At 39.8% G+C, this 16539-nt stretch overlaps 1 protein-coding gene across 2 annotated transcripts in view; it reads left to right on the top strand.

Moving 5' to 3' along the window:
* The first annotated feature begins 3420 nt into the window (after positions 1-3420).
* The window catches only part of chst3.L (carbohydrate (chondroitin 6) sulfotransferase 3 L homeolog), a 58639-nt gene continuing 45520 nt past the window's right edge, over positions 3421-16539 (top strand). For both annotated transcript variants that reach the window (XM_018225491.2, XM_018225492.2), the window contains exon 1: positions 3421-4017. The gene's annotated coding sequence lies outside the window, so the exon portion shown is untranslated. The remainder of the gene's footprint in view (positions 4018-16539) is intronic.

Below are 16539 nucleotides of genomic sequence, written 5' to 3'. Positions count from 1 at the left end.
TCAGAATATCACTGTCAGTGTCATAATAGAAGATAATTTAAAGGTGAACGACCCCTTTAAAGGGGTGAAGAGGCAAGCCAAGGCCCAATACCAAATCCCCCACAAAATATTTGGCAGAATCACTTAACAAATCTAAACCCTAATTTGTATATGCAAATGAGCAAAATCAAATCATTTGATATTAAAGCAATACTAAAACCTTCATATAACACAATATGAATGAGTTTAGACGTAAACTTTTTACTGTTTAAAAATGTACCCAAGCCAACCCTCCAGCCCAGCATTACTTACCTCAACTGACACTCCGAAATAGCTAAGGGTCCTGTTTAGTTCTGTCAGTCAAACGGCATGAGGTGGCATGGATACTTCCATAGGCTCCAACAGTGTTTAAATTTGTAATCAGCGCAGATGACTGAAGAAATCTTTATGTCTGAACTGCACATACTGCTGGGCTGCGGGTGACCTGGAATCATTTGTAAACATAAAATGTAGATGCCAAAACCCCCCAAGGGAATCAGAAGTCCTCTTCATTTCTTTCCAAATCCTTAATTATTATTATTATCATTATTATTATTAACACGTGCCAACATATTCCACAACACTGTACAATAGATGGATGTCTACATTGAACATACATATTTACATAAAAAGCAGGCAATAGCTCCAACACAATCACAGGGTTATCTGACAAAACATTACCCTGGTCAGGCACGGATTTGTGGCAAGGCCACAAAGGCCCAGGACGGCAAATTATTTGGATGCGCAGCTCCCCAGTGCTTCGGCGTGTGCGTTCGTGCGGCCACTTGAACAGCACAGTCGCACTGACGATGGGTACTAGGACTGCGTGGCCTAGGTCCACTCGTGATCCGAATCCGGCCCTGGTACAGTGCCAGACTGACTCAGCCGGGGCCCACCAGAAACCTCCAGACCAACTCTCCTCCACCACTACTGCCCACATATTGCTACTGCTGCCACTATAGACTACCTGCTGCAAACTGCCCCCCCCTTGCAACTACAACACCCATAAATGTGCCTGAGCGTATGGGGATTTACATTTATTTGGGCATTATAGTCTGGGCATATATGTCCAACTTTACACTTGTCACTAATTTATATTAATTGAGAGTGAGAAAAAGTTTTCTCACTGAATTAAATCTGGCCCAAAAAGTCATGGGCAAGATTCCATGACGAGGAGAAAAACCTTTTCTCCTTATTAATTTACAGTTTTTTCCCATAGACTTCAATAGAGTTTTCAATTGATAAACCATGAGATAAGTTTTTCTGAATTGAATTGCATCTTAAATTTAATCTTGTCCTTGACTTTTCTTGTGATAAACCTTTTTCTTAATGGCTACAATGGGCCAGATTAAATTCAGTTAGAAAGTTGTCTCATGGTTTATCACATGAAAACTCATAGGTGAGATTTAATTTGAGGAGAAAAAACTTTGTTTTTTTCCCATAGACTTCAATAGAGTTTTCACATGAAACATTGAGATATGTTTTTCAGAATTGAATTGCATCCCAAACTGAATCTCGTCCTTGATAAATAGTGATGACCTAATCTGAAAAATTCGTGAAACTGCAAAAAAAATTATCAAAATGCATTAAAGTCAATGGGCATTTTTTTTTATGGTGACTTTTTTGTCCAAATGCATTAAAGCGATACTGACACGTTCCTATAAAAATCATAGGAATGTGTCAGTATCAAGTATGTGCTGCACTCGGAATAGTTCCCCTCAAAGCCACCCCCAGCCCCGTGCACCTTTGCGCAGCTGACCGCTCACGCTACTAATGGATCTTCCTTCTTGCTTCTGTGACACAGGGCTGGGGCGAAGTGATCCTTCCATAGGCTGAATTCTTGTTTTAATTTGTAATTAGCCTATGGAAGGAGCCTGGCACTCAGCACACTGCACTGTAGGGTAGGAACCTAGGCTGACCTGATAGGGAACTGAAGCCTGTCTTTGCTTGTGTGACTGCAGGGCTGTGATTGGCTATCCAACTCCTACTGTGCTTCTGGCAGGGACTGTAAAGCTGGCCATAGACATGTAGATTTACCTTCATATCAGACAAACAATCGTTCGGTGCCATCTCCCGACCTGCCACTAACCATTCAGATCAAATAAAGTAGTAAAAGAAAAGATCAGACAATGTTCTGCCCCTGACAGCAATCGTACGAAAGATAGGTCCGACAAAAGCTGGTGACACACTCCAACTGATATCATCAGATCAGCAATACATGCAGAGATATTATAGTAGCCGACAGAAATTTTCTTACCTGTCCGATCGTCTGAACAACTGATCTCCATGGCACGAAAAATGCCGGGACACTCCACACACGGCCCGAATCGAAGATTCGTACGATGAAATCTTTGCATCTATGGCCAACTTTAGGACATGCCTGCCCTTCATTTGAAACAGGGAGGCTCTATGGAGAGCTCCAATAAAGGGGCTGCTTTTAAAGAAAATATTGCTTTTTAGCCCAAAGTCAAAACAGCACCATATGTTATTCATAACTGTCTACAAGACTGGGGATTTTTTAGTTATGTTATATGTCTCCTTTGAGTGTATTAAAATGCTGGGTAGAATGCAGTGATCTTACTGTCATGTCTGGGGATAATGCAATACTCTGAGTCCATTTCTTGGATACCTGGATTTTCGTATTAAAGCTTTGTTTTCTGGCCCAATATTCGGTAATGGAAGCATGCCAGTGAATGCTGGCTAATGAAGTTTACTAAAGCTTTGTTTTCTGGCCCAATATTCGGTAATGGAAGCATGCCAGTGAATGCTGGCTAATGAAGTTTACTATAAGCTAGGGCTGACAGTGTGTATTAGACTAAAATAACCAGAATCAATGTCGGACTGGCCCACCGGGAAACCAGGAAAATCCTCGATGGGCCCAGGTGTCAGCGAACCCTCCTGCTTCTAACCATTTGGCCTATTTCTTGGTCATTGCCTTTTTCTATGAGAATAAATAGGCTAAATTGATGGAATAATAGATTATAGTATGTAAAGAAAAGAGATTAGGAGAATTGAGTGAGGAGAGGAAGAAAATAATACTTAGAGTGGGCCCCTGGTCAAAAGGTTTTTGGTGGGCCCCTGGTGTCCCAGTCCAACACTGATCAGAATGTACTGGCACAGGGGGCTGGGGCATCAGATTTAGAATATTTCAGGGTTGGTTGACATTGGGGAGTGGTCAGTGATTCTGGAATTGAGAGATCTAAGAGAAAGTGCATTTTCACACATATTCTTTTATTAATGAGATGTATTTTCACTGTGCATACTGGACAATTTGGGAAATACTATATTACATTTCTTTCGGCTGGTTTTGTGACTGAGTGAAAATGATACTTGTCGTGTCTGAGGCGCAGCTACAGGGGGCACCCGGGAGTCCCAGTCAGGTCGAGCCTAAGTGAGTGTATGGGAGGGGCGCGGCAAGGAACATTAAGAACCCTCTCTGGCCCAAGTTAAACACAAGCGGATAGAAACGCTACTGTCATAAACGAGCCGCACTTTTCTTTTCTCAGGAAAGTGTCAAAGAGTGAAACTGTGTGTGACTGAGACAAAGCCAACAGAGCGACTGTTGTTCCTAGGAATCCCCAGAGAAGGAGGGGAGAGAGGGGAGGAGATGGAGGGCTCTGGCAGAGAGGGGGCAGAGGGGACACATCAGCTCCACCTCTAGTCAGACACTGAGATGATGCACAGCGGGCTCCACATTCAGCAACTTCATCCCTTGCTTGTAACTCTGAGCCCGAGTCTTATTGGGGAGACGGGGCTCCTTGCGGGCAGAGAAGCGCCCTTTTACTCACTCGCATAGAGAACTCATTGTGACCGGCTTATCTGGGGGATTTCACTAAGGAGGGGACTGAGTTTGGCTTCAGCCTCCTGAAACCGGGGAAAGAAGAAGCAGCATGTGGATTGCCCTGCCGGTTAGGAGAGCCGCACGTACCACAGGACCCTGAGCTGGCGCAGTCGGGAAGGAGAAGCCCAGGGGCGTTCGTGGATACTCAGCCTCACTCAGTAAGTGCAAGTTTTACTCGGGGCTGTTTTAGGGTGGACGGAGGGGAATTGTCCCCGAAACGTCAGCATTAGAGCACAATGTATTCATTGAGAGAACACTGTGTAACTGATTTTTGGTAGTTTCAATGAATACACCAGGAAAGTCCAACCAGCAGCCACCCAGCTGTTGATAAACTGATATTCTCCACATCCCACCAACAAATAGGGACCCCACACCTTTTCTTACTACTGCAGTCCCTGTCTTCTTCTGCTTTTACTTCTGTTGGTTTAAAGGGAGGGGGCGGCTGAGAGCCAAAGGGTCTAGTTCAGATGGCAGATACACTAGCCATGCCGCAGCCTCCCCCATACAAGACTTTATCCTGACACTTTATTTCGAACACGTTACAGGTCACCACCATGGTACAACAGGCATATTTTGCTTCCCAGCCTTGATATAGAGAAGTTAAATACTAGAGCTTCTGCAGCTGGAGGACTGGTGAGCGGTATATTCAGAAACAGCTGGAGGTGTAAAGCTTCTGCATTCATGATCAGTAATAAGCCACTCACTACAAACTTACACTTGGCATATGTGTACAACTCAATTTGGCATATGTGTAAAATATTGCTGGTTGAGCAGCAGTGCATTTTATGCAACTTTACACACTGAAACTTCTTTGCTACATGAAAGACTGACATTGGCTGATAGCGAAATGTAGCGGCAACATTTTTGCCATATCTCTGGTGTAAAAAAATATATATATGCCTCTGTTTGAGTAGCACCAAATGTATTCCTAGTGATGAATACACAGTGAGCATACTGGTCTACTGAATGCTCAAAGATTCAGTGGGTTGTGATAATTAGTAGGCAATTAGTTGGCAATCCACATCCAGGAAGCCACACAGTAAAATTAACATTCATACATGGGTTTGTCATACATACTCTTAATTCATCTGATGGGGAAATGCAAAGGGGGGCAGTAATAATGCAAAAGAGAAAATAGGGACTCATTGTGTCTACTTGTACCTTGTAATATATATTTTGTAGAGACCGATATATAAATAAAGGCTGTGGGCATTTTTTGGCCCCATTTTCACTTTTTTTCACTATATCAGTGTAACACATATGCAAAAAGGTAGAATAAAAAGGCTTAGTTGATCATGTTAATAAATTTAACTCAAAAGGCATTTCCAGGAAGCAGGAGAAGAAACTGCTGTGTTGGCACCGATTGCCTGAGTCTGGGAGAAGGGGGCTGAGACCTTTCACTATTCTGTGGTAGAAATGCTAAATCTGCCCATGTGGGTGATGTTCCTTATAGGCCTGATCCATAACTGCTGGGATGGTCCTGATCCATAACTTCTCCCGGGGGTTATGCTTTTTTCTCTGTTACAAAGTAGCACTAGAGAAGAGATATAGATACAATAATAGCTCCCAGTGCAATGTGAGCCCTCTCTACACACACACAACTCCGTAGAAACATGAGTGTAGTTGCTATCAGCTGATCTGTAGCATCTTATCCTTCGTGTCCATTTTGTGACTCTAGTGATCAGACAAAAAATTTCCAAATGAAAAAAAGTCATCTACAAACACCATTGGCAAGTTCTGTGATACACAACTGCAGTTTCAGTCAGATGCCTGTTAAATATAGAACAATATTAGAAGCCACAATGCAGTGACATTTTATCTTACATGACAAAGAGACTGTAGAGGAAATACACTCAGCATATTATTGTGCTGGGAATTTGACAAGAAGGGGTATTGGAATGTGTTGGCATGTAGGGAAGTTAATGATTGTCTGCACGTTGCTCTCTCTCTGTTATGCAGTTGGGTGTATGAGGGGTACGTACAGTGGCAGAACATCTGTACAATCAGGGCCTGATTTACATAGCAGGAGCCCTTAGGCCCGCTGCCGTTCATTGCCCACGTCCCCTCCCCTTACTTTGTGCACATGCGCAAATTTTCAGCATCGGGTCGGGGGTACTGGGAATTGGTGCACAGGAGATTTTAAAAAATCCCCTACCCCCACGTCGGAGTTCCACGCAGCCATCTTTCCCGGGTCTTTGGTAAGCTGAGTGGGAGACTGGCAAAGTGGCGCATGTGCAGTTGGAGCAAATTGCCGGTTTGCAAAAACTGTGCATGCGCCAAAATGGAATGAAATTGCCGAAGTGCCGGAAGAAGACACGAAGATCCTGAAGATGGCTGCAGTGAACTCCAATGCCTGAATCTTCTCAGAGGGGTAAGTTTAAAGTTAGGGGCATTTCCCCAGAGGGCAGCTAGGTTGGGGGGAGGAGGGAGGGGGTCACTGTGGGGTGGGGGGGTAGGGTTTTTTTTTTGGAAAATGGTTGAATTCTCTTTTAACTGTTCTTTTACTTCAGTGGAGCAGTGGGTATTAACCTTTAATTTATTGCACTGCGCTTTAATCACTATGATTGAATAAGTACTATGGATCAGTGGTGAATGAATGGATGTTTTTTTTAATGATTCACGCTGTACAGTTAATTGAGACAAATTGAGAAATATTGATATAATAAGCAACCGGTATTAAGTGGTAATTTGATATAAATGGGGTTCTTTCTTCTAATAAAAGTCCAGTGGGTAAATTTGTAAATGATTGTGCCATCCTAATGCAAAGTATCAGTCAGGGCCAAATGGCAGCATGTGGCATTTTTACATTTTGGAACAATTTGGTTAGACTGACTGTATGAACATTTGGGAAAATGTAGGGGTTTATTTATCTGAAGGTTGAATTTTAGAGTTTTATATACCTCAAATGAATGGTTTCTAATTTATGAAAAACCTTGAATGGGAAAAACTCGAAATAGCATGTTCTGGCTTAACAACCAGAAAACTCTAATTAGTTGAGTTTTCGTAGGGAAAAAACTTGAATTGCTTGAATTGATTGCATTTTTGGGGAAAACCCTCCGAAAAAAACTAGAACATCATGAAGGCTATTGACATCTTCAAATGGTTCATGGAACCTCTGCCATTGACTCCTACATGACCTCGACAGGTTTTAGTTGGTGTATTTTCGGATTCAAACTATTTTCAGGGTCGGGGTATAATAAAGCGTGAAAAGTAAGTGTGGTAAAAATCATGGGTGTGTCAGCTGAGATACCAGAGAATGCAGGAAGCCTGCTTCTCTTTACAGCATAAATTACGTTTTTCTTTCACAAATTGTATTTGTTAAATGTTATTTTTTCAATGTGAATTATGTGTGCAGGATTGAGAAACAGGGGAAATTACATCCGCAAGCTTAATAAGGATTGTTGGTTTGATATGGAGACCACACATAGATGAGACTAATTAGAAGAGCTTACTTTAGTAATTACTTGGCCTCAGCAGGCTCTAGGCTGTCTACAGTGGACTGTTATACACAAAGCAAATGTTGGAGTGTTCTCAGCATGAATGAGGCTCACAGGGTGCTTGGTAAGAACTACAGCCCTGTATTAATTATGATGTCCACTTAATACATGCCAAAATGAAAAAAAGGAACTTTAAATCAGACCACTGGTGCTTTTTAAATGTGTCAGGGTGCCTGGAGGAGTCACATTGGAGATCTCTGGAGAAAATACACAGAACTATTGTTTGTAACAACGGAAATGAATTGCTTGTTTATGGTATTTGATGTGTTTTGCCATTCTGTTGGAGATTAGTATAATTACTTCTCCGATTACAAAAATATACAAATGCTTGAGACCATGTGACTTGCAAGAGTCAGGCCTGGCAATCACAACTGTTTTTTAATGTTCAGATTTTTAATAGACTTCATAGTGGGATAGTTTGTTTTTCATTCAGTTCTATAGTTTACCCAAAATTTAGCAAACAGGTCATTGGTTGAACGTGCTGCTTCTATGATCCACTTAAAAAGAAGTTGACACAACGATTTGACTCAAACCCTGTGCTAGGATATATATTTTGTTTTCTGTTACATTAATTGCAAGTAGTAGATACAATACAGATCCTGGCAGCAAGGAAATGATCTGCACCACACATAAGTGAAGGTAGCGCTCATTAGGCGAATGGCACCTGGGCAGTAACCTATAGCAACCAATCAGTAATTAGATTTTTATATATATTTGTGTATGCAAAAAATACAAATTGTTGTCATAAGAAACCTTTGGTGACCATAGACGATCGGGCTGGCTGGAAAATTTTGATTGGGCACCTTTGAAGGCACCCGATCATTGGCCATTGTTATTGCTGAATCATCAGATGCAGGTAGAATTCTATTGTTTCTACCTGTATATCTGACAATTCAGTTCTACACATCTGTATTAAAACTAACAATCTTTCCTGTGACTAATGGTCACAAGAACAATCGTGATTGTTACATCTATTTCCACTTTAATCCATCAATCAGATTAAAAGATATCCATAACATTGCTTGGAATCATGCCTATGATTAAGGGATTGTATCCCGAAACACGTAGGGCCTTCGATCCCTATTTTTAGCTTGTAATAAAGACTTTTTTCCTCTTCAAGTGGAGTGCCGTCCATTCCTTTGGCACAGATTGCTTGGAAGAAAACTACATTATATGGCTCTTTTCCTGAAGTGTAAAAGTCAATTAAATTTTCTGTTTTTTTTAATCCAAAATCCAAAATTATTTTGCACTATTTCAGGTTAATAATAGAGGCAACACAAAATTTGCATCTGCCATTGCTTACATCACATGTGACACCTGGAGCAGAGGTTGCCTACTTTCTGAAATGGGGTTTGTCTTGCTGAAATTCCATTTTTGCTCACAGTGCTATATCTATTAATCATATTATGTATTGTATTGTGTATTTGCTTTTGTCCTTTTACATAAGTCCGCAGTGAATCTTATTGTAATTGTCACACATAAGGTAGAATGAAACTTCATACACTGTAACATACAGATGTGCTATGTCACTTTTCAGCATGTACTAATTTTCATTATCACATTTTTGCTATATTGCAAATGTGATGGAATTTAATTAGTTCACAGATTAGCCTCATATGCATTACATTCCTTTGTTTGTTGTGTATTCAGTCAGCAACTTTGTACATAGCTGTTACATTATTACAATTTCTTTGCAAATGTATTTTATACCCTGATTAGATGCTGTATATGTTTTGGGGAAAATGTTGCCTTTATACCTCCTTCTTGCATATGTTTGTATACTTCACGGAACTTGCTTTTGTTTAGAAACCTGCAATGCCATCGACAAAATCAGTAATGATTTGTCTGGTTCAGTAGGAAAAAGGAATACTTGTGGGTTTTTATTAAAAAGTAAAGTGCAAAGTTATTAGACGTTTCAGTCCTCTCTGGGATCTTTATCAAGACCAAAAACTTTGAGCAGCCTCACCTGGAGCAAGTTGGAGCACCTTTGGGTGCAACTTGCTAATGGAACCCTGAAATGACTGCAGGTATAAAGAAGAATGGGTCAGATGCCAAGCACTTTAATGAATGTCTACCACAATAATACTTGGAGGTTCCTGAACATTGCCAGTTCTGGGCAGCCTGTGATCCCCTTTAAGAGCAAATAATGATAATCTAGGAGAAAATATTATTTTATACACATTTTAGCACAAAATATGTGTATTAAGTTGAGAACATGAAACAAAACATAGGATATTAAGCAGATATATAATTATCTAGAAATGGTACAATTAAAGCCTAGTAGCCCAGAAAATCAGTCTTTCATGAGACATACCGCACGTGCCTGTGCCATGCTGCAATGATGTATAGCTGCAGGAAGGTAACAAAAGAGTCTCTTTACAGCTATCATGTTCCTTATTCTTGTCAGAGACTTTGACATTTTTATGCTGGAATTCCCTGAATGTGAACAGCTCTTTCTCTCTCTGACATCATCAAATTTACTATCCTAGATGGTAAAGATTTCCTTATTCATACATTGCAGATGCGGAAAGGTTTTGGAACAGAATCCAGACATAATAATCCAAAGCCTCTTGCCTTCAGCTCTGCCTATATCTCACTTGGAAGGAAGCTGTCACAGAGATGCCATTATTTGTGTCTAGAAATCTGCTTTGCCATATTTTAAAATGATAAGCCTGCAAAAAAAGCATTTTCATGGATATTCTAACATGATAGTAGTTTAATGATGCTAAAATAACAATGTAGTTCTCCATCATATTGCATTTCATGGGTCACGTGATATATAAGTACAAAGAGAACTGATGCTATTGGTGCTGAAATCCAGATTCCATTTGAAAAGGGGGTCATTTTTTTCAGGTGTCATATTTTCAGTGCCACCTTAAATATAACAAACCATTTTTTATTACTGACATGCTTTTCCTTCCCATAGTTAATCATAGGCCCCAAAGGATATGTATGGGAAATTCCTTCTAACAGTGTAATATAAAACCCACTTGCACCATAGTACATATTTACATATATTTGCATTACTGACTAACAGTTTAGGCCAGCAAGCTGTATTTTGCAACCCTGGCCATGAAAGGGCTTGGTTACTTTAGTGATTGGTGATATTTAATGGGCTAGTTATTAAAGGTTGAGTTCTGTGTTCCCAAAAATTCGAGTTTCAAGGGTAGTTTCTGTTAAAACTCAAATTTTTCTGGATAAAAAGCTTAAATTTTTCAAGATTTATAATGCCCCAAAGCTTCAAAAAGCCAAAATCTAATAAAACACTTGAGTTAAAACCTGTTGAGGTCATGTAGAAGTCAATGGCAGAGGCCCCTTGAATCATTTGAAGATGTTTTTAGCCTTCATGATGTTCAAGTTTTTTCAGTGGTCTGTGCTCAAAAACTCAATCAATTCAAGCTATTTGAGGTTTTTTCACCGATAACTTGATCAATTTGAGTATTCAAGTTTTTGCATTGATTTGAGTTTTTTACATTCAGATTTTTTCATAAATAATCAAAAGTTCGAGCCTTTGATAAACAACCACCTTAATGTCAGCAGCCCAAAATTATGCATAGTTCTCATTCTATAAAACAGTGGTTCACAAACTGTGGGTCAGACCACACTCAGATGCCAAAAGCAATGGCTGGGGATGCTTAGCCTGAAGGCCAGTGTGGGAATAATTTGTGGAGAATGCCAGTTTATCCTAATACATTCTTATAGAGGCACAGGCTAAAGGTTAATTAAGGTGACATTTGAATTGAATGCCTGCTTGTTTTTCTACATCTTAGTACTGTGGAGGAATGGATGATGCAAGGATTTTTAATATACAGTATCTATAACCCTTGGTCCTCACCAAATGGTGGCCCACAAGAGGATGGAGGCTGAAATCCAAAAAAAGTCTGAAACTGCTCTGAATGTCTAGTGACTGAAACAAAAGAAGTGAAACGAGTTCCAGGTTTCTTTGACTATGACATGAGTAGGGGTTGTTATGTTTGTTCCAACTTTCATCTCACTGGAGCTGAAATCACACTCAAGCTCTTAGGCAGCTAAAATCATAAGAAACATGCTAAAATTAACATAAACTAGCCTTGGGCTGCTGCACTAGCTTAGAGGTAAAATCACAGTCCTTTCTTGCTCTGTATGCGCTGAAGGCTTTCATCTATTCTGTACTGGTGCAGTCTGTAGGCATTCACAGCATGTGTTGATTGGTACTTATACCCAGAGGTGCACCAGCACATACACAATGCATGTGTAATAAGCACCAGGGAAAGGGCCACACACAAATCCCATTCAGCTGGACTGTTACCATATTTCCTTGCTTAAAATGACTGCTGCTAGAAACATGTACATTTCAGGCATTTATAGTTGCAGATATTGTAAGGCTCAGCTACTGAATGAGCAAAGATTGCGGGTGTAAACAAGCCCTAAACACAGAGAATCACAAGTGCAGGTGTTCCATGTGGCATTTATTGTTTTTTACGTGTTATATTTACATATTACTGTCTGCCTTTTATCAGAAATAATTAGTATCTTAACTTTAACTAGTGAAAGCTGAAGTATAATTAATGTAAATTGTAGGAGATCAGGTCAGGAACAAAAGAGTGGCGGTCATACTTATTTTGTATTTACAGAAGTGGTTAATCCTGTTATTTATGTAAATTACTTTCATTATTGCTTGATCATTTCCTTTAATCACTTGGCAATTGTAACGTTGAATGCTAATTATCTAGATTTAATGGAACATAGAAATTACTTGTTAATGAAACTTTCATTTCTAAACTCAACCTCACAAGTTTTGGCACACCATTTAATTATTAGAAAAACAAACACATGGATGCATGTCCTTCTATAACTTAATGTTAGCAGCACATGGAGTGAAATTAGTGACATTAAAATCTTTGTATGCATCATGAATACTGCAATTTTCTGTGTGCTTGGAAGTGAAGCTTGAGACATTGAAGCTGCCCCGCAAAACACACCGTAAACAACATGCCAGTTGCCATTCTGACTGCACTTGGCCAGGTAGTTAAAATCATGAGTATTGTGATTATTGGGGGTTGAAAGATTTCTTCTAAATAGCTGCTTTTAAATGTTGTGTATTTTTTGTATGTGCTTTTTTTATGTAAAATAATTTTTGTCCCAGACTGAAGTACAATTTCAAATAGCTACAGATGGAATATCTACTTCCAATGGCTCTGTATCCCACCAAGTCATGTATAATACCCTTTTCAATAGAAATCTGTGCTCTTAACCATGTGACATCTGAATAAAGTTAGTTTATTGGCTAAGTAGTTCCAACTTGGAAGAAATGTACTGCAGAATTGCTGATACATTGCATAAAATAAGCTGATGGTAGCTGCAGACTAACTTGTAATTCAGGGCTACGTTCAAAGATTGCAATTTTGTGGTGGTTGATAGGAGGAATCCCATTGTGATGGATTCCTGTTGTCTTCAATGTTTAAGCACTTGTCTTACAAAGGTGAAGATGGAATATCTGGATTGTGCATGTTCCTGTAGGAGTCTGAAGTCTGTTTGTTCCTTCAAGAGACTGAAATATATGTAAGTTCCAATAGGAATGTTGAACTATTTGTGCCAAGTTCCAAAGGGATTCTGGAATGGATCTGTAAAAGTTGGGCTGGATCTCAGTGTATTCCTGCAGGAGTTTGGACTAGATCTCCATGTGTTCCTGCAGGAGTCTTCACTGGATCTGTGCATCATCCTGTTGTAGTCTGGACTAGATCTCCATGTGTTCCTGAACGAGTCTTGGTTGAATCCGTGCATGTTCTTGCTGGAGTGTGGATGGTGTGCATCTTCCAGCTGGTGTCTGGACTGGATATGTGCATGTTCCTATGGAATTCTAATCTAGATCTGTGTGTGTTCCTGCAAGATTCTGGACTTGTTCTGTTCATGTTCATGCAGAAGTCTGTACTGGATCTGTGCATGTTCATACTGATGTATAACCAGGATCTTCATTTGCTCCTAAATGATTTTAGCTTGGATTTGATATACTGTACTTATGTCACTTCAGGAGTCAGGAATAAATCTGTGCATATTCCTTTTGAAGGCCAAATTGTCTCAGTCTGAGTTACAACTATAATTACAGTTTTAGGCTGGAGCACTTGAGAATTTTGACATCTTGAAAAAGTCTAAGGAAATGACTTAATCTTTACAAATAAACAGTTACTGCCATGAAATATTTACTTAGAAGATTGTTTTATCTATGAGTAACTAACAAACAAAACCTACACAGGCTGTAGCAAAGTTTTTTCCTAGCCTCTAAAACACCAGAGCTGCCTATGGGTTTTGCCTCCGTTCACCACGTTTTTTGTTACCCACAATGCAGCATTTTTAAAGGAGAAGTAAAGCATACGTGTTACAAAAGGGCACCCAACTGTTCCAGCAGACTCGTGAAAAGGGGCCTGATCCCCTATATCTGGCCTAAAAAGCAGATGTGTGTAGTGCAGTTTGCAGCTGTCATCTTTGGCCGTTAACCCTCATTCCAGCTTGATTGTTCTAGTGCAGAAATTTGCTTGTGGCACAACTTGCTTTTAACAATATTTGGCAAAGGAGGTGCCTGCCCCATAGAGCTTACAATCAATTAGTGTATCTGTTCAAATTTGAACTGTCATACGTCTAAAAAATATTTAGCAACTTTATTACTGCATGCTAAATCAAATGTTTTGCAGACGAATTAAATATCTAGGTGTGAGAGACAGTTTTACTTAAATGCATATCTATATTCTTCACATGCAGAGTGGAAGGGGGAACAGCTGCTTTTGTTTTGCTGAATCTGCAGTAACTGAACCACTTGCAGACCATCAGTGAGCTTTCTATGACAGCTGTTTTGTCTCTTTAAAAAAAAAAAGAAAAAAAAAAGCTTTATGATACTTACATATTTTGTGGTGTTTTACAATCATTGTACATAAATACAGTAGTGTAATTACGCCATAGTTTTATTTAACTGCTTATTTAGTTAGTTTTCCACATTAGAGGTTTCATATATATATATTTTTTTTAAATTCTCTCTTTTTTTGTTTAAAATGCCCAAACTACAAATAAGTATATGTCATACCCTCATAGTATCTTAATAATATCCACCTTAACCACACACTGCATACAACTTGATTCTGCCCTAGTGATAGCCTTGATAAAGGGCTTGTCCCGAAACATGTTGTACACTCCCCAATAAACGGATTTTTTGCAGTTTGACTGCCGCCTTGGATCTGTTCCACATCTACACTACAGTTCTACATAGTGATAGCCTTTCCCTTTGTTTTAAGCTGGGATTGGCCACAGCACAGACAGTGAATGGTGATTTTTCCGTTTTACAGTTAGCTCATATTCTAGATATCCAGTAGATAAGTAGAATTATGGACAAAGTTCATGTCGATGGTATAAAAATCTCCAGGACTAGGACCTTGCTGAGGCAAAATGTTGCACAATTCGTAAATAAACCATTTTGAGTCTTTTTACTGTCTCAAATAATCCAAAGGCATTGAATCTTCTGTACTGATAGGCAACTAGGGTTGCAGGTTCCTGATGTGTTGCATGTGACAACTTTGGGCAAAAGAGATTAGCGGGGCATGCGTAAATTGAAATGATACTGACACCTCTGTATTGGGCTATAGGCACTCATGCTGTTGTCAGTGGTTGTTGTCAGCCTGCATATTTTTGCAGGCTGAGAGAAGCAGATCTGCTCAGTGCCCCTGCTCCATTGATTTGAATTCATTCAACCTGTGTACGCTCACACACAGGCTGAGGTCAGCCCAAATACTGACCTCAGCTGACCGAAAACAGGCTGACCAAATACAAATCAATGGAGCAGGGGCACTGAGCAGATCTGCAAAAATATGCAGGCTGACAACAGCTGCTAACAGCCTGTGTGCCCATAGCCTTATTTGTTGTATCTGAACCTCTCTGGCATTGTATAGCTGTATTAACTGGTCTTGGAAGAGAATCATTCCAAGGGTAATTTTTGACCTTTAGTTGACTTGGACCTATTGTCAGCCAGGCTACATTTTCTTGGATTAACATACAGTGACCTTAGCCGTGAGGGTATGCAATGATGTTTATTTACCTGGCAAATGTTGTCTAGCATGGCTTGTGTTTCATCATGCATTTTCCCTATTGTGTTGGAATTTGGGATTTGTAGTCTTTCTATTGTTTCAGGATAAGTACCCATAGGCAATTAAAATAATTAGTAGGAAAACAGCTGAAGTTAAATGGCCGTTAATACAATGGCCTGGGAAACAGCTGTGTGCTGTGATCGCAGGATGGGTTGTTGGCCAACTGTTCGACAAGATGCAGGGATTGGTTAACGTTTATATTTACACAGGAATGAAACAGCAAGCTTTTGTTAAATGGGGGTTATACAGGAGTCATTTCTCGTAGAGTGATTTAAAACTGTATGAGTTAACTGCATGTAGCCTACATTTAATTAAGCACTAATGAAAAACACATAAGAACTTGTTTAAAATAGAGAAAAGGCACAAAGTTTCTCATAGAGGCAGCTACTCCCCAAATGGAGCACAGAGAGGTGAACCCATCTATGTTAGGCAGAAGAGGGGAATGTGGGCATCAGGGAGTCGGGATGGCTAGAATGAAAATCACTGGCGGGATGGCACTCGGAGCGCTTCACGATTTTCATTCTATCTGGCTGGAAGGCAGGGGTGGCAGTTTGGGGAGATTAGATGTCCCAACCCCGAATAATAAGAGATTTGTCGTCGGCGACTCATATCCCCGAATTGCAATGTGTCTCTGCCCTATAGGCATAACCAGCACAGGAGCATGGAGAAAGATGTATGTGTGTGCTGATAGATTTAGCATTGTGACCATTAATGCACATAATGTTATTGCCGCCGTGTGTATGTATGTGTATATTTTTATTTGTATAGCGCTCCTTGAGGGCAAAGCACTGTACAGCAGAACAATAAATTAGTAGAAGAAACAGTGGGTCATTACAGTAATAAGTTACAAATAAGTATAAAAATACAATACACATAACTATAAAATATAGTTACAATACTTATTAAGTGCTTAGTGTCAAGGAGACAAAAAGATGGAGGTCCCTGCCACATAGAGCTAAATAGTAACTGACATGTGTAGTAACTGGCGTAAATAATAGCAACTTGTCACTGCCCACACGGGTCAGATTTATCCTTCTTTTCAGTTACTATATGCAAGGGCAGCACTGACATTTTT

Source organism: Xenopus laevis, chromosome 7L (genome assembly GCF_017654675.1).
Source record: "Xenopus laevis strain J_2021 chromosome 7L, Xenopus_laevis_v10.1, whole genome shotgun sequence".
NCBI classification, from domain to species: Eukaryota; Metazoa; Chordata; class Amphibia; order Anura; family Pipidae; genus Xenopus; species Xenopus laevis.
This window is presented reverse-complemented; position numbering and strand designations above follow the sequence as displayed.